Here is a 19,297-nt window from a genome sequence, read left to right as displayed (position 1 = left end):
ATCTGATCCAACGTTTCAAAAGGACCAATTTCAACAGGCAAAGTGTGGAATGTGTCATTTTAGGTGCAGGTTTACACAAAAAGCACCGCATAGCTTCAACCATAACAAGTATTACTGTCTGCTTTCAGCTGTCAGATTAGTGCCTTGTATCTTATAAAAAAAATTTTAAAAAACGTCCACACACTCTTATTAAGAGTTTGGAAAAGTTTTTTTCCCACTGAAGCCTGTATTTGTATTGAAGGCTGCTGTGAGCTTTGAATAACTCAGACCTCTGCAATAATGAACTGTATTCAACTCAAAGGACTGAGAAAACATTTCAGGCAATGAGGGAGACAGAGAGACAAAAAAACAAACAAACAGAAGAAGAATGCATCACATTTTCAGTACAAGGATTCGACACGGAAGGGGTGTTTAGCAGTATGTGACCTTTATCCAGCTCTCTTATTGATATCTGTCGTCCCACTTCGATTGTACTTGTTTTTTTTAGTGGAGTCTGTCACTAAGAGAGATTATGTGCTTTCCTTGATCCCCCACAACAATCTTCCAATCAATTCATTTCTTTGATGTTTAAATTTATCCTGCTGCACTGTAACACAGATGTCATGTCCTTAACTGAACACAAACTTTATAAAGAACTTCTTTACACACATATCTACCGTCTAATATATTAAGATTTTATATATAATGGATTGGATTACTCATAGTAACCTGTGACCCTACATGAATGTGTTTGGCTTGTCTAAAATGAATAGTGAGTTCTACAGTATCATAGAGCTGAAGTGAAACTGGAACCTGCAGATTTTGTTCAAGAAGTAAGAAACTCATTTAAAATCCGACTGATGTTTGTAGTAACCGAACAAACTAAAAATCCAGTTCTTGGAACATAAAGCCGTATCAGGCGGTGCGGTGAAAACGTCAGTCCTCCCATTCATTCGAATGGGGGCGGTGCGTTTTGGCCGTGACCGCGAAGTTGAGCCAGAATCAACTTTTGGAGAAACGCAACCCGACGTCACTGCAGAATCACAGCTGGAGATCAGACTGATCAGAGCTGTAAACTCTGCCGTGAGGGAGCACAAAGACGTTACCAGGATGAGGAAAGAACTTTCTCTTCAGATGATAACGTTAACAGTAAAGTTAGACTTTGCTGTCGGCTCTTCGACTCATTCACACTCACATATATGTTTAGATGAGGACAGTCGTTTTTGGGCACAGAAAAAACTACAGCCTCCATTTAAAAAAAACTACAAGCATGGCGGCGCGGGTACTTATGTCACCATATTGTTTTTGTCCATATCGTTAAAACTCCCCAAATCTTTCTTCTGAAGTCGTTGTTGATGTTTGAAGCTGTAATCTGTGCTGTGTTGAGACTCCTCTCTGTCCTGAACTTACCGCCACTCTTCCACTCATTGATCGACTCGTCTCCTCTGTCGAGCTGTGACATCTAGGACTTATGGGAAACGATGTTCCTTAAAGGACGCTGAAAACATGAATATTCAATATTGAATATACTCAACAACGATATCCCGTCCTCATCTTAACATATGTTGAGAAAGGTTCTGGTCCAAGGCTTGATTTTTACTTATTAGCAGAGTTACACATGTTAATGAGGTTTTCTTACTTCTGGAACAGAAGAAGTTCTGAATTTGAAGCTAAAAGTACAAAAGTGAACATTTAAAATGTCACTCAGCATCACCATGAAGACCAGGGAGCAGTGCACGCTAGGCTGACTGTTAACCCATAAAACCCAGCAGTTCCAACGATCATGTTGCCAAATGTTCTCTGGACAGTAAAACGGATTATATAACTTCCCCGTCAGTGCTGGTCACTGTTGACATGCTAGAGCTGTCTACTGTGTACTTTTCTCTCTAAATGCACTTTAATACACTGTGCTGCAAACTGCTTGTTCTTTTTTTTGTTTATATCTCTTGGGATTTATATGTTTTTATCACTTTTTTTAAAGGGAATTTGAAGACAGACAGTATATCTTTATCCTTTCTGTTGTTGTTGCACTGCTGTGGGCTGGGAGGAACAGCAGTTTGTTTATTTGTGTATGCAAATACACAAGAAAAAGACAATAAACTGAATCTTGAAATCTTTAAGACACGGTGAGGACCTCTGGTGTACAATCATCAGGGATAACTGTTGATGATCAGTATACCTCCAAACCACAACCAGAGTGCTTGTTAAGGCGCAACGTCTCCTTTTCTATGTTAGTTTATTTATTTTTGCATTTTTTTTAATATTTACAGAAGATGCAGTGTGTGATTGTGGAGGCTTGAGAGCTGTTAAAAGGCATCTTTGTTGGAGATGTAACAGAAAGAAATGTAACAGGTAATGCGGCTAATTACTGATGGTATCCACTGCATGATGAATTGATTTTTCAATGAGTAATAAGTAAAAGCCAATTTTTATTTAGTTTCTCATTACTTTACTGGTAAAACAAGAAAAGATACTATACTTGTTATAATCAAAAACAATACGGTTGATGGAAATAATGATTGGTAGCAGACTGTTTGTACCTGAGGCAGGTCATGAACGTGTGTCCGAGCGATTAGGATCAGATGTCATCTCGTGTTTGTATTAAAGTTGTGTACTGTGTACAGGAGACTGAGGTAACGTCCTGCTGTTCAATTTCTCCTTCATCAACTCATCTTTGTTCCCTAAACAATCAACATTATCATCACTGAACCGCACTGCACTACAGTAACAGCAAATCATACACATAGTTGCACAGTCGGGCAGACTGTTGCCGCTAACAACAAAGATCATCCAGCTGTGTGTGTGTGTGACACAGAGACAGTGTTTGTGTATTTTTTTTTACTATGTTGTGTGTCTCAGAGAGCTTTCTTTCTGTGTGTGTGAGAGAGAGAGAGAGAGAGAGAGAGAGAGAGAGAGAGAGAGAGAGAGAGAGAGAGAGAGAGAGCTTATCTTTCTTTACAAAGGGTAACCAGCTGTGTTGACAGAAGATGCTGATTCTCCATTCTCTTCCCTCCCATCCCTCTCCTTCCGTTTAGCCCCACGTCACACACACACACACACACACATATACACACACATATACACATATATACATAGATACACACGCACAAAAACACACACACATACATTGATAAACATAGACAAACATGCACACAAACACACACACATATGAGCCAGCTCACTCACCCACCAACACATACACTCACCCACAAACACATTCACCAAGACTTGGCAATGAATCTTGTCAGTTTTAATAAATAGTTACATCTTTCAAGCTGCTGACGTCGCACAGAGAAGCAGATCAGAGGGAGAGAGAGAGGCAGAGCGGGGGGGGGACGTCGTCCTGCTGAACAATATAAAATCAAACTGAACTCTGACTTATCTCTTCGTTTGTTCACGGGCGAGAGAAAGATGTATGTGCACGGATGCTGTGCTTTGTATGTTAACACTGTGTGTGTGAGTGTGTGAGAGAGAGAGACAGAGATATATATATATATATATAGAGAGAGAGAGAGAATGTGTGCGTGTGTGTGTGTGTGTGCATGATGAAGAACCTTGAAGAAGAAATTAGAATAAAATAAGAAACAAATGACTCAGCAAATCAGGTGTCCCTCAAAGCGACATCATCGTCGTGTGTGTGTGGCTTCAGAGCTGCCATCTGTTATCTATTGTGTGTTATGGTTGACTGAGGTATAGCATGGTGTAAGACAGGTATGCAGGGTTGTGGCTAGAGTGTGTGTGTGTCTGTGTGTGTGTGTGTGTGTGTGTGTGTGTGTGTGTGTGTGTGTGTGCTCTTGTACATCAATCTTTGTGGGAACCAATTTGAGTTTTAAACTGGATTTATGCTCAACATAAGAGGCCAACCGGGGTCCTACTCTATATACCTGCAGCGTAGGTTTAGATTTATAGTTCAATGTCAGATATGATCATCATATCACTAGACGCTTGTATCAAACATGAGCAGGTTGCATTACATGCATGCATCATGAACTCAGCCATGAACTCAGCCATCTCAGATACCATCCTCTCAGACCCACCGTCACGTTGCCGGCCCCTCCTCCTGTTCCACTCCCGGCTCACAGACTACCTGGTCGGAGGTGGTAGTCAAACGTGGCAAGACGGGAAGACTGCGAGCTGCATAAACCTCTCGAATCACTACGCCATGCTACCAGCTGATGTCCCCATTCCCAGAGCTGCTCCCGTGGCTGATGCTGCTCCCAGCTGGGACAACTTCTGCTGCAACAGCTGCCCTGGCTGCTGCAGTGCCTGACCCACCTCCTTCTGCTGGTCCTGATGGAGTTATCCAATGGGGAAACAGCTCTGTGGTGCTGGGTATAATGGATCCCTTCTCCTCCTCAGATAACCAGGTGCTCTGCAGCGAACCACCACGGCTGCCCACCTCTTCAGATGAAGCTGCTGCATCAGGATCTGTTCTCGGCACCGTCCTCCCCAGCGACTGGGCAGGTTGGTCACTCCCAGTCCCAACATCGCTTCCTCAGGCCAAAAACATTCATCCCATTCAAAGACCGTCCCTGACATTGCTGTTAATCAGTCACCCACTCCTCTCTTCCCCCCTACTACTTTGATCGCTGGGGACTCCACAGTCCGAAACATCCATCTTGTAAGTGTTATTATTGGTACGACACACTCTGCATAGCATTCAAGCACTCTGATTGTCCAGGCGATACTCTGCCCTATCTGTATGTTTAGTTGGTGTCTGGTGTTAAGTAATGGGAAACCTTAATTCTGAAGGACTATGAGTTAACAGTTTGAGTCAAGCATAGAGGCTGGATTTTATGAATTCACTGTTTGTCAGACCACAAATGAGACAAGAATTATCGCAACACACTGAATCTTTCACTCACTCTCTTCTTTACCGTCTCCTCCTGCTTGTTTTAGAGGCGAGGCAGCCTCTGGTCTGGCAGCTCAGGGATCCCGTTTTGCCCTTTTCTTTCTTCCTTGTCAGATCTCTTTTCCCGGGACTGCTGCTGCTGCTGCACCGAGGAGCTGCACGCCAGCCATAGCACATTGCAGGACAGACAGACATGTTGCCGAGGTTCGCCATCTGAAAGGCAGTTTCGGGACGTTTTGGAGGTTTGTAGTGTCCACCAGCACCCACCGCTCTCACCTCAGCTCCCAGCACTGACACCGCACCAGGCTGCCCTGTGATTCTTTTTATTTTTGGACGAATCGTTAAAAATAAAATCAGTGTATTCCTTCATTCATTCAATCATTTTATTTTCAGTTTATACAGGTTACACACTTAATGTCACCCTCAAAATGAATGGTATATAACACAAATACTAGACTTAGACAACAACTAACCATAGAAACAATCAGACAAACGGACGAAAAAAGACAAGAAAACAATACAAACATAGATCATCATCCTCCATATTATAATGACAATTACAATGAAATGAATGAAATGTTACTGAACATGTGGACTTTACCCTTTGGGGATCACTTGGATCTAAAGTCACAAAACCTTTTATTATGATTTCAGCATAGTTCTCTCCAATAAAATCTATAAAAGGGCTCCAGACAGAGAAAAATCCATTTATGTCTCCTTGGAGAACATATGTGAGCCTTTCCAATGTGAGAAGTTGTAGAACATTATAAAGCCAACTTGGGACAGATGGTTTGACGTTGTCTTATAACTGTTTTATTATAACTGTTTAGTTCAGGTGAGACAGTGTGTAGACTTGGGATTCACTGCAGAGGATTAAGCTTGATAAGACAGAGTATTATGGATGATACTTGGTTACCAATCTCAACCCAAAATTTATGAATTTCCAGACATTTACATACACAGTACATAAATGTACATACTGTAGGTGCCTACATGCTGCTTATACCTTACAAATACACCAGAACAGTCATTGTCACATTTGCTCCTGCAATATGGGGTAGTTTGTAATTTATGTATAATCTTAAACTAACTTTCCTGGGATTTCACATAGTCTTTTGCTATTGAATATTACTGTTTTCCATTGGTTATCATTGATTTTGGTTTTAAGGTCCTGTTTCCATGATTGCCTGCTGCTGAGAGTACTGATATTACTTAATGAGAACAGATTATGGTAAATGTAGCTAATTTTTTCCTCTTCAACAGGCAGACCTGGTAAATGAGTGCCTAAATTGCTTTTGGTCCATGACCTTCCTTATAATCAGGTACTGAGTTTGAAAAACTTTGAATTTGGAAAAATCTGAAAAACGTGTATCTTTGGTAGCCCTTACTCTTCCTAAAGTTGGTTAAATGATTTCATAGAGATAATTTATCACATCAATTCCAAATGTGTTCCACTCTTTAAAACCAGGGTCAACACAGGAAAGGATGAAGTTGGGATTACCAGTAATCGGTGCATAAAAAGAGTATCTTAAGGTGATAGAAAATACCTTCTTTACAATATTCCATGTACTAAGAATGTTACTCACAATAAAGTTGCCCCTAATACCTGATAAATATTTAACATGATTTAAGAATGGTACACTTGATAACGAGAGCAAGCTACATCCTTGTGATTCAAGGTCAACCATAATGATTTAGAGTCTTGAGCCAACCGTTCTGAAAGGTGTTTCAATTGTATTGACCAATGATAATATTTAAAGTTTGGTACTGCAAGACCTCCATTTACCACTGGTAGTTGGAGTTTCTCCAATCTCATTTTAGCATGTCTGTTTTTCCAAATAAACTTAGACATGATCCTATGCAGATACAAAAGCTATTTTGACGGTATTACATATAATTTGCATAAGATACAAAATTCTAGGGAGTATATCTATTTTAATAACAGCTATCCATCCCAGCCAGGAAATCGGAAGTGACAACCATCAAAGTAACCGGTTTAAGGATAGGAGACAAATTCATTTTAACCCGATCCTCCAGTTGATCGGAGAAATGGATTCCCAGATATTTAAAGCCATTGTAAAATGGAGATGTTATGCTGTTATTTGGATCTCTGCTACCTCCCAGTGGTAGATTCACCCACATTGATCTTATAGCCAGAGAGACTACTACATTCATTGATTATTTCTAGCACAGCTGGGATTCATTGTTTAAGGTTGCAGAGAAATAGCAGTATATCATCAGCATACAATGAAATAATAAGCTCCCTTTTCCTACTGTTAATACCATTAACATGTGGATGTGTTTTAATAGCCTCAGCCAGAGGTTCAATGGCAATGCAGAACAAAAGCAGGGACATTGGACGACCTTGATGAGTGCCAAGCCCAAGAGTGAACCGGAGCCATTGCTTGTGAAGAGGTTTACAGTAATTTCAACCAATTTATAAATGTATTGCACAGAGAGAAACTCCTCAAAACATTAAACATGTATTTCCATTTGCTTTGGTCGAAAGCTTTCTCAGCATCTAAAGATACTCGAAGTTTGACCCCCAATAAGCTCCTCACGTTAGTATAGAAATGATGACCTTGCACAAATCCTGTTTGATCAGGCCCAATGATGGTAAATGCGATAGGGTCTAACTAACTGATTGGTCTATATGAGGAAGGTTCCTTTGGGGTTTTTTTCACCTTGCTTTGGTGTTAAAGTAATGTCAGCTGTCTGTGTTGATTCTGGCAGTTTTTGATTCAGGAAGGAACGCTTGTACATTTTATTTAAGAATGGAGTGAGAATGTCTTTGAATAGTTTGTATAGTTCTGGGGGAAAGCTATCAGGAAAAAATAAGATACAATACACTCAACTCACGATAATACCATGAAAACTGGGAGCTGGATCCTTAAAGTAGTTAATAATGAAAAAAGAAAGACTAGAACAACACTACAAATTGGCTTTTTTAATTACCACATGGACGTTTCAGGCAAGACGCCCTGTTTCACTGTGTGCACTGGCAATTACACAATCAATAGACACAGGTGAGGTTAATTATAGATGTTATAATTATAGATGTTGATTATAGATATAAAGATCCCAGCAGGGGGAGCCACAAACATATGATGTAGGTTACTGACATAAAGCAATTTATAGAATATAATAGAAGGAAAAAACACAAATTACATTCGGTCCATAAGAAACAAGCAAATTAAATCTCCTCATTCAACCCATTGGGGAATGAGGGTATCGAGGGAGTGTATCCAATACGCCTCCCTCTATCAGGGCCAGCAGCTTTCCCAGAGGGGATGTCATCAATAGCTTCCTTGATCTCTGCAAATGTAATTGGCTTATTCAAAGCCTTTCATTGTTGCTCATATATTTGTGGAAGGTTTAAGAGTTCCAAAAAAGCTTACTTTACTCAACGGTCACTTTTATGTATTTCTGATGTGTACAGTAATTTGTAATAATTGGTAAATATGGCATTAATCTCCTCAGATGTAAAATAACGTTTTCTGTGTGAGTCTTTGAGACATGCAAAAAGAGGTTGCTTAAAAGTTTTGAAAGTAAATTACTCGGTTTGTTTCCTTATTCATGTAACCTCTGTTTTTTTTAAGAAAATAATCATTTCCCATCTTGTTGGGATATCAAAGTATTAAGAACAGCTCTTACAACAGTCATTTTTTCATAGTTTTCTTCAGTTGGATATTGTTTGTGCATCTGTTCACAATTTTCTAATTCTGCCTCCAGATTTTTCTGTTCAGATTTTATTTTCTTCTTCTTTCCACTACAAAATGAAATAATTGGCCATCTTAAATATGCTTTGGTAGTTTCCCAAAGTGTAAAGGGATTCAGAGAGCCATTGTCATTAATTTCCAAAAACATGGATCGCTCTTTCCTGATGTAATCGCAGAATCCTGGGTCTGATAAAACAGCTTTGCTGCATTGCCATCTATAGGTGTGTACTAGGTGTTGCAAAGTTAAACTGAGAGTAACTGGGGTATGGTCTAATATGGGAATTGAGCCAATCCTACAATTTAAAACTGATGCTGCTTAGGTATGTAGAATAAGGATGTAGTCTAGCCTCGAATAGGAGTTATGGGGATTTGAGTAGAATGTGAAGTCGTCAACTGAAGCATTTTTTAATCACCATATGTCTGCCCATCCCATTTCATTCATTATCTTAACAATGGTTGTGGAACTCTTGCTGAGACATTCAACTTGGGGAGATCTATCTAAATTAGAATTTAAGATACTGTTCCAGTCTCGACCAATAACTATATTTGATAATGCATAAGAAGAGGTCAGTTCAGCAACCATGGTAGAAAAAAAATGGTGGTGAATTAGGTGGAGCATATACAGTACATTCAATATGCTCCATATAGATAACCTTGGATCAACACATAGCACCTGTTTGGGTCAGACTGTACTGTCTCAATGACAAAAGGTCATTGCTTCCTACTGAGAATTGCAACTCCTCTACTTCTAGTGGAATAGGATGCAGAGTACACCTGACCTACCCAGTCTTTTGTAAGTTTATCAAGCTCAAGTTTATGAGTCCCAGAAGCGGGGAGAGCAGCAGGTGAGCCAGCTGTCAATCAACAATCAACCTGTTTATACTGACCATTAGAAGATCCCTTCATAATGCACTTACAATGGAAGTGATGGGAGACAAAATCCACAGTCCTCCTTCTGTGCAAAAAATGTATTTAAAAGTTTATCTGAAGCTAATATGAAGCTTCAGCGTCCAAATGAGTCAAATCAAGTAGATATCTTTCAACGTTACAGTCTTTTTAGTGCCAAAGTCCCTCTTTTTGTTACTATACTTCCACCTGCAGCTCAACAAGGAAACACTGTCCGAGGAAACACAAAGAGGGAATTTGATGCTTAAAAAGACTGTAAATGTGTCAGATATCCACTTGATATGACTAACTCAGACTGATGAAGACTCATATAAGCTTCACATCTACTTTTAAATGACTGTGTGGACACACTGTGGATTTCGGCCTCTTTCACTTACATTGATATTTGAAGGTGATCTTTCAGCCGGTATGAACAGGAGGAATGATTACAGCCAGGAAAAGCTGTCCTTTTTCAAAATGACCACCAGCACATTTATTGGAGGGCCTGAATTTAGAGATTGAGACCATGATAACTTGTTGAAAAAATGATTGATTTAATATTTCCAGAGAAGTTGAGGCTTTTGGAAAGAGAGTCAGTTGGAACCAGCGTCTAGCAGCCATCCGTGGTGTTGCACAGGTACGTTCACGATGCCTCCAGACTCAAGCTGTGGTGTTTGGTGTAGACACAGTTTTAGGTTATGAGTTGTGGAGTGCAGGGTGTCACTAGTGTAGCAGCACAAACATTGTGTGTGTGTGTGTGTGTGTGTTTAGTTGACGTAAGCAGCCCACAGCTCTCAGCTCTCTGAGTTACCATGGCAACCGGTTGGCTGTGTTGTAAAATGCCCAGTGGCTGGATGCACCTCTGGACTTCTCTCTCTCTCTCTGTGTCGGCCTGTCTCCATCTCTTTCTCACACACACACACACACACACATACACTGTCTCTCACATAAAAGAGCATCTCCTCTGCTCAGAGCAAAGCAGCTTGAGGAAATGAGATTTGTTCCGGAGGCCGAGATAGAGTGACAGAGAGAGAGAGAGAGACAGAGAGGAAGACAGTAAACACCGACGTACACTATCTCTACCTCTCTCGCTTTGTTTGTTTATTTTTCTTTCTTTCTTCCTCCCTCTTCATGTCTGTCAATTTCTATCCACCCTTTTCCCTCCAATACAGACGCTTTTATTTAACACTCGAGCAACATTAAAATTGACAATTTTTGCATTTTTGTGGAAGATTTCTACTTGTGTACAAGCTGGCAATGGAGTAAAAATCTGTAATTGAAAAGGCACATTTTTTAAAAATTTATAACAGCAGGAGATGACGAGAGAGAGTGACACAAATCAACACCAACCCAGGGGTTTGAATAAGACTTCAAAACATGGCGGTGCAACATGGCGGGCTCCCTGGAAGAAGACCCGCTTCCTCTGTAGATATAAAGGCTCATTCTAACATAATGAAAACACAACGATGCTTATTCTCAGGTGATTATACACTAATTAAAACATACTAGTATAAATATGTAAATGCAGGGAAGTAAAGCATCTAAATAAAACATGTGGATATGAATGAGTATATATATACACAAGTATATACTGTACATATCAAGGTAAAAATTTAAAATAAATGTTATGGGTTTGGATGTAATAAAATATACTGTATATAGGGGGTGACATACATACATCTGGAGCTGCAGGCTCACTGAAACACTGTGTTTACATTTCCCCCCACAGATTATTTAAATAGGACATCTTCTGCTTTTTGTGATTTTCTGTTATTTATATCCTGTTCTGATGTCGGATGTTAAACATGGTTGAAATTCCAAAACTTGAAGTGAACGTGTGTAGAAATGCTGCCTGCAAGTCAAAAGTCAGGGCTTCAACCTGCTCTGAACGTTTTGTTTGCAACAGTTTTTTCTTCTTTGCTGATGAGCTGACATCGGCTCGCTGCACATTCCGATACTCGTTCCGTAACCATGGTTGCTAAGGTGGTTGCTAAGGTGTTTCCATGTGTTGTCCACTCTCATATTCTCCAACATGTACGGATGGATTTGAGAAGTTGACATTTGGAGTAAAGAAGGAGAAAAAGAAGTGAAATCCTGCTACTATAGTTTGTTTACGTAGCCTCCGGAGTCGGAGGAAGCTTCCTGAAAGCTGACCAATCAGAACAGAGTGGGCTCATCAGGAGGGCGGAGCCTTAAAGAGACAGGAGCTAAAACGGCCTGTTTCAGACAGAGGCTGAACTGAGGGGCTGCATAAAGGACCAGTAGAAGATAAATAAGGAGTTTTTAACTGGAAATCATGCAAAGATATTCCAGTAGAGCCCCAGAATATAAATATAGAGCTGGAAATATGAAGAATATGTGACCTTTAAACTCAGCAAAACCAAAAACTTTGTTTTTTCGATATATTTTCTAAATAATATTAAACATCAATTTAAAGGGTAAGTTGGAATTATTTGAAGTCTGACTGTTATATAATACATAAATGCTATACTCAACATACACTGAAAGACTCTTAACTGACTGTTTAGTCATTTCTGCACAGTGACTTCAATAGAAAAGGATATAAAATCCACACTCTTCATTTCTTGCAAAAATGCATTCTAAATTTAAAGATCCCCTCCAGTCATGTTTTAAGACATATAAAAATATCCCCGCTTTGAATGATAATTTGTGTCTGATATGGTTTTTCCACAAAAAATTTAATTACTTCATTAGAAATTACATTTACTCCTGTTTCTCCCTCATGTAAAAATACAGAATCTATGAATATTCAGGTGCAGGACATCTTGGATGATTCATGGATAATTCATTGGTAAAACAGCCTTTCTTTAATTTTAACTGAGAGACCTCTGGACCCCGAACTGACCTCTTTGCCAAGTGGGGGTCTGTTAGCAGGACATTATCCGAAACTTAAACACCGTGACGAAATGGAGGTTGAACAGACCTCCTGAGAAACCATTTCTGACCAGTAACTGAATTATGACCTCTGGGGTCATTTGAACCAGGAGAAAGGATCAACAACACAGTAAACATGGACAGAAATCCCCTCATTTGGGCCTTTTTTCTGTCCCAGACTAGAGTTATAAACTCTAACTCACCTTCCTGGAGTCTCCCTGCAAATCTGAGCCAAACCTGAATTTAATGTCAATTAAATGTCTAATCATTATGCAAGTTATGTAATGTTATTTGTCATGTAAATACACAAATAATTGTATAACTTTGATAGTTGTGTGATAATCTACTGAGGAGATATTAAACTATTATTTACTACGTGTGACCACACTGCCCCCCAGTGGTAAGATGTTGAATTTCTTTTTATTAACAGTTAATGAATATTTATATGGTAACTACGCACGTGTATTTAACTTTTGATCTATTAACCTCACCAATCATATTTTAATAGTTAAATTATATAAGTAGTAATAGGAATGTAAAGATATTTCAGGTTTTCTTGTATTATTAAACAATCAGTCATATTGAATGTTTTTATATTATGAAGTAAGAGTTGTGTTGAATTTATATTTGAATATTTCTGAAAGTAATCTGATCATTTCACTATAATATTCAACATTTATTTCAGTGTAGACGGTTTGAGAACGTTGAATCAGTGACGGATGGATGTCTGGACATCATGAAGTTTCACTATGAAGGTTAATGTTTGATATGTTGATAGAAAAATGAACTAAATGAATGTATAATGTTGAACTGTTTTTTTTTTCTGAATAGTTTTACAATATATGGGACATGAAATATTCATAGATAGTGACAGAAGTGTGAATTTGCATTTAAAACTAAACCTTAATTCCCCAGTGAAAGAAAGTCATTTCAAGTGGAAGTCAAACCTTAAAAGTCCCTGAAACAAGGAAATTGAATATTCATCAGTAATTCGGTGCAAAAACGGAAAAACACACCAAAAAATCTGTTTATCTTGTTCAAAACTATAAAAACAACCTCAGAGGGATTTTTCTCTGAGCTGGCCTCCAAACTCATGAGAGATTCTTTGTTTTTTGACCAAGTATATGTGTATTTTAATCTTTTAGTTTGTTTTCGTTTGGCTCATGTTTCCACAAACAGTATTTTATTTTGAAATAAACGCCGCTGAACATTTCAGTGTAGTCAGATTATTCAACACTCAGCTAAGATATATACGACACCAGCCAAAGCCTGAATTCTTCATTCAGACTGAAACATCACTTGGAAGCAGATAACGACGGTTTAAACTGGATCCCCACCTGCTTTCTGGCAGCAGTTCTGCCAACTGGAAGTTAAGCCGGCCTAAAGACTCTTTCAGGGTAGCTTGAAACAGCTTGACGCCTTTTCACAGGTATTAAACACCGCTGCAACCACAAAGACGTGCCAACAGTCCGCAGCCTGATCCCAGCTTCATTTGTCCTGAAAAGTGTTTGGTTGTTTCCTTTTTGCGCTGCAGTAAACAAGACGTCACTGTCGGGACAAGAACTTAAAGTTTTGTGTCATGTCCTAACGGGACTTTTTCTGTTTTTGGACTCTTTGTGTTTTCAGTGTTGCTATTATGTTTCCTGGTTTTTGGTTTTCTCTGTTTCCCCTTGTGTGTTCCTCCTGTGTTTTTTGTGTCACCTGTTTTATTTTGAAATATTTTTCTCCTTGTGTCTGGTCACTTTTACTTCCTGTGTTTGATTATCTCATGTGTCTCACCTGTGTTTAGTTTGCAATCACTCCCTGTGTATTTATAGTCCAGTTTTCAGTCGGTCTTTGTCGAGTCGTCTGCTTTCGTACTGTGTTTGTTCTACATTTGTTCTACGTTTGTTCTACATTTGTTCTACGTTTATTCCATGTTCCTTCCATGTTCCTGGTTAGTGTTCCTGTGTCTGTGTCATCTCCTCCTCTCACCCATCTTTTGAGACTGATTAATTGACCAAATTGAGAATTAAATTCAAGTTTTAATGTTTCCTCCGGACATTAAAGGTGCCCAGATAAGGTTATGTTTTATATTAATAAAGTTTTATATCACAACAGCAAGTATTTTTCATGTCAACAGTTGAACTGCTGGACACAAGATGTCTCCTACTTCCCTATAAAGTCCAGTCTCAGTGTAGCGTATGTGCACTGGAGGCTACAAAACACTGTTAGAAAACATTTCCGCTAAAGTAAAAATCTTGAGAATGAGACGCGGCGCTCTAAAACAGACACGGACAAACCACACAAAGGTGAGATTTATGGTTTATTGGGAGTCTTTCCAGTGTTTTTATTGTAACTTTTACATAAGAAAAGATGTTAAAGATGATGGTTGCCCTCCATCATCCCGGACCGTATCCCACGCAGTTCCTCATCCCCGTAAACTGAGTGACAAAGTAATAAAGTTAATAAAGGAAATTCTCAGTGAAATTCACACTTGTTTTTTTGACCTCTCATTCTTGTTCTGCCTCGTCTCGTCCCCCCCCCCCACCTCCACCCCCCCCCCCCCACAAGCTCCCACTCAACTTGTCTTTCCAGTGTGTTAGTCTCTCTCCCTTTGCTGTTTTTTAAGTGCCGCTCTGAATAAATAAATGCTAAATCAACCCTCTCTCACTGTGGTAATTCAAAGCGCTGAGGGCCGGAGTGAATTTTAAGGCAAGCTGAGGAAGGCAGAGACTTTCTCACGGATCCAGCTCCAGGCAGATAAACATGATAAACAACAATAAAAAACCCAAGACACTAAAATGTGAAATTCATAACAGTCGGTAAACAATCACATGAAAAATCGGATTTCTTGGATTATTCACTCGCACATGAAGAAAAACGTGAGATAAAAATCCATCACAGTAACACGTCTAATGTCGTTCAGTCTGCCATCTCGTACTGCGATAGAGGACCAGTCTTATATGGAGTCTGTCTCTGTGATCAGCCTGTCATGTATGTTTTAATTTTGTCAAATACATCAATTTATCTGTCTATGAGGAGCAGAGACACACATGAATATTGAACTGTACACCCACATGCTATTATGCAAAAGCAAAAACTGCAACACATGCATGTATAAAAACTATAAAAACCCACGTATGACAATATTCCCAACCCACACACACACACACACACACACACACGCACACACACATGCAGAGAAATCAACTAAATGTGTAAAGATCAGCAAGATGTTCATGACATCTTTGAATTGACGTAACAGGTAAATTAATGGGTGTTCATGCAGACATGGACATAAGATGAATGTCCACACATGCATGCAGATAAAGACACATATGCACACGCACATACACACGCACACACACACACACACACACACACACACCAAATATGTATGGATCAGCAAAATAACCATGAAATATTTGACAACAATAACAACTCTCCCTGAAAAAATGCTGGTCTGGCAACTTACGGCCTTTGAGGAGAAAGAGAGAGAAAGTGTGTGTGTGTGTGTGTGTGTGTGTGTGTGTGTGTGTGTGTGTGTGCATGTATGTTGAAATGACTGAAACAAAGAAACCAAAAGAGAGAAAAAAATGTATTTCCTGCAGGAAACATTAAAGATTGTAACACTTGGGGCCTGATGTTTTTCCAAAATTTTCAATGTAAAGAGGTTGTAATCAATAATATATTGTGTTTCATGCAGGTCTACAACTAACATAAAATGTCGATCACTGTTTCCACGGTGACGTCTTCAAATGTCTTGTTTGGTCTCTACAAACAGTCACAACTCAAAGATTCAGTTTACTGTCTTAGAGGACTGAAGAAACCAGAAAATGTTCACATTTGAGCAGCTGGAACCAGAGAATTTGGACATTTTGTCTTAAAAAAATGACTAAAAACAATTAATCCATTATCAAAATAGTCAGCGATTAATTTAATAGTTGACAACTTATTGATTAATTGTTGCAGCTCTAGTTTTATAACAATGTCTGAGCTGTCAGTGTGTAACGTGTTGGTGAGAATTATCAGAGACTCTGCAGCTCCTCTCGGCTTTACGGAGCTTTATAGTGAGTTTCAGCTCATTGTTTATCTGTCCGGCTGCAACTTTTACTGTTCTGGTTCACTCTCAGCGTCTCTCATAGCGTCGTTTTCAGAGAGAAAAAGCTGTAAAAAGCTGCTGTACACTACCTGCTCAGCACCAAACGGTAAACAGACACAGTTAGGTGTAGACTAGCTGGTGAACATAGTGGAGCATTTAGCAGAACTAAAAGAGAGTGGATATTGGACTACAGAGGTCTGATAACCTCACTTGTTTCTAACTCTATACCCCAAGATTTTATTTTTCAATCTTGTAGCCTTTCAGCTTCAGGGTTGTCTTCTTTCTCCTCGTCGACTGGATCATGAGAAGAACAACTGAAAATCAACGGACAGGAATCCAGTGGACCTTGTTTACACAGCTCGAGGACCTTGATTTCGCAGACGACCTCGCACTAGTCTCTGAAAACCACACACACATGCAACAGAAGACAGATAGGCTACAGACTAATAGTGACCAGCTTGGACTCAAGATCAACACCGGTAAAACCAAGACCATGAGGATAAAATCCGAAAACACATGATCCAATCACACTCAGGGGAGAAGCTGTAGAGGACGTGGAGCATTTTACCTACCTGGGGAGTAACATCAGCAGACAGGGACATTGAGGAACGCATCAGCAAAGCACAGGTAGCATTCAAGATACTCAGGCCAATCTGGTTGTCCAAGCAACTCTCCAACAACACCAAGCTACGGATCTTCAATACCAATGTGAAGACTGTCCTGCTCTATGGCTCCGAAACATGGAAGACTACCAAGTGTTTGTTAACGAATGCCTTCGCTACATCCTCAAGCTGTGGTGGCCCACAAAAACCACAAATGAGGAGCTGTGGAGGATAACAAACCAGGAAAGCATAGCTACCACCATCAAAAGGAGGAAGTGGAACTGGATAGGGCATCAAACAACATCACTAGACAGGCCCTGGATTACAACCCGCAGGGGAAGAGGGAAGCCGGTAGGCCGAGAAACACCTGGAGACGTTCCACACTCTGAGACCTGAAGAACATCGGAGTGAGCTGGTGAGAAGCAAAGGCCCAGACCCAGAAGAGAGTGAGATGGAGAGCTCTGGTGGACGCCTCAACGGGGTAAAGAGGATTCAGTCAAAGTAAGTCAACCTTCAGCCTCAACAGACGCTGACTCAGGTGACATCACACCTCCCTCTGGAGACACAGAAGGTCTTATACGTCTGTTTACACATATTACAGTGTGTGTATCATGTGGCCCTTATGTGCAAAGGGTTAATCTACCATTCACTTATAATATGCAGTACACATCCATGTTTAACCCATAAAAACAGATAAAGCAAAGAAAAAGAAAGACAAACACAGAAATAAGAAGAAGAAACTGTAAAAAAAAGAAGAGGATGTGTGGAGAGGAAGAATTAGCCTTTGGGGGCAGGAGCCGTTATATGACTCTCAATATGCAACTGATGGTTTATTGATCTGTCCCAGCACTAAGCTCTTTGTGGTACAAAATACACAGAAAGAGAGCGAGAGAGAGAGAGAGAGAGAGAGAGAGAGAGACTGATGAAAAACAGAAGCGTGAACCAAGAGAGGGAGTGTGAATAATTACGGTGAGAGACAGAGAGACGAGGAATGAGATGAAAGGAGGCGATTGGACACGGAGACGAAGGAAGAGCGAGCAGAGGACAGAAAAATGGAAGTGAGAGTTTTCAAAATAAAAGAAAGGAGGGGAGAGATGGACGGACGGGGTCGAAAAGGGGAGGCGATACGAGCGATAAGCATTTTGAACCGGAATGTGATCACTGACATTTCAATCAGAGGGACTTAGTGTTGTTGTAATGTATTTCCTCATTTTCTTTTTGGAAGGTGCAGTAAAAATGAAAAAAAAAAGCCATAAAGTTAATGGAGAACGATACTAAAATGTTTCATATTTTGCCGTGTTGCCTTTGGGACTTTCTGTTTGGGAGCAAATGAAAAAAAACCACTAAAGATCCACTCTAAAAAAATCTAATCCACGTATAAAAATGACTTTTTTGTTCATTTTAGAAAATAAAAGCATGATACTGTCTTTGTCTTTGCTCAGTAAAGCATCAAGATTGATTATTACTATGATAATAACTATAATTAGCATGATAAAATTTAGCACTTTTAACATTTATGTTATTTTTATTTATGTATTGGTTTATTTAACAGAGGTAAAAAAAGAATATATAGGTTTAAAATTACAAAGTTATTGAGAGAATTTATAAACATGCAAAGCAATAAAACAAAGACAAGAAAATATTCATGTTAGTAAAAAACATACAGGACATTATGCTAAATTTAACTTCAGGTGCTAATTAAAACGTGACAGAAACATGTAATACAACACATGCAAAAGCAATGAAATGAGAAATATTGATAGTTAATAGAAATATGGATTTTATCTTCCAACTTTATGCTGCATTATTAGACACTAATTGAAACATGCAAAGCATAAAAAGCACTTACAGCGCATGAAATACATCAATCACTCTGCCACACTAAAATCAGAACCACAGTAACGTCTCCATCTGCTTCTTTTTTAATTTCGCCTCACGGTTATGAAAACTCTCTCACCTAAAATTATCCAATGTTTATATTCTATGAAATTATTTTCCTAATTACATCATGTCACATCCTGAGTCCTGCGTGTGTTCAGCTTTAGACAACAGAAGCACTTTTCTTCAGGTCAGTGAAAGTTAAATGTTAATAAAACACGTCGTGTCTCGAGCTTTGAGGCACTGCAGACTTTTTCTGTGATCTTTCTCTAACTTTAACCAAGTTCTGTACAACCATAAAACTGTTTCATAGTTACCACCAGCTGATACTGTGCTGCAAGATCAGATAGTTTCTTATGTTCACAGAAGATGTGTTTCAGGCGACATTACGTTTCTTTCAAAA

This window comes from Thunnus albacares, chromosome 4 (genome assembly GCF_914725855.1).
Source record: "Thunnus albacares chromosome 4, fThuAlb1.1, whole genome shotgun sequence".
Taxonomy (NCBI): domain Eukaryota; kingdom Metazoa; phylum Chordata; class Actinopteri; order Scombriformes; family Scombridae; genus Thunnus; species Thunnus albacares.
Note: the sequence above shows the minus strand (reverse complement) of the source record.